The sequence below is a fragment of the Suricata suricatta genome, chromosome 3, assembly GCF_006229205.1.
Source record: "Suricata suricatta isolate VVHF042 chromosome 3, meerkat_22Aug2017_6uvM2_HiC, whole genome shotgun sequence".
NCBI classification, from domain to species: Eukaryota; Metazoa; Chordata; class Mammalia; order Carnivora; family Herpestidae; genus Suricata; species Suricata suricatta.
This window is the reverse complement of record NC_043702.1, coordinates 165,986,324-165,986,874: the sequence shown is the minus strand read 5'-3', so window position 1 is coordinate 165,986,874 and position 551 is coordinate 165,986,324.

Here is a 551-nt window from a genome sequence, read left to right as displayed (position 1 = left end):
GTCTCCCTGGCAGTGTCTGGTTTTGGGGTGATATTAAAATCTTGGGCATTACACAGACCCCTTATGTTTCCACTTTAACTTTCTAGTAAAAGCTCATCTGCTTTTCCTTTTCATTCACTTCTGTTCATTTTAGCCTAGGCAAAAATTCCAGAGTTAGACTGATTCCATATCCCACCAGCCAGCCCCTAAACACAGTCTGCTAAGTTAGGACTTAGGAAATGGGTCAGAAATCATGTCAGAATATCGGAAATTTTGGGGGGGTGGGGGTTGACTTTGGCATGGTTATTCTCACACAGGAAAATTCAGCAGAGACGGCTGCCTAAACCTTGGTCATTTCCATCTTACATATATAATACTGTGTATTACACTTATATAAGCTTATTCAATATATATTCATTTATCAATGAGTGTTTTTCAGAAGTCACATTTCTACAAATCTGTGATTAGAACTTCACATCATTCTAAACAGCTCTTCTGAACTTCTTATAGAACAGATAAATAAAAATTGCCCAAATATTGTAAAAACTCAAACTTATAACGGCTGTCCAAGA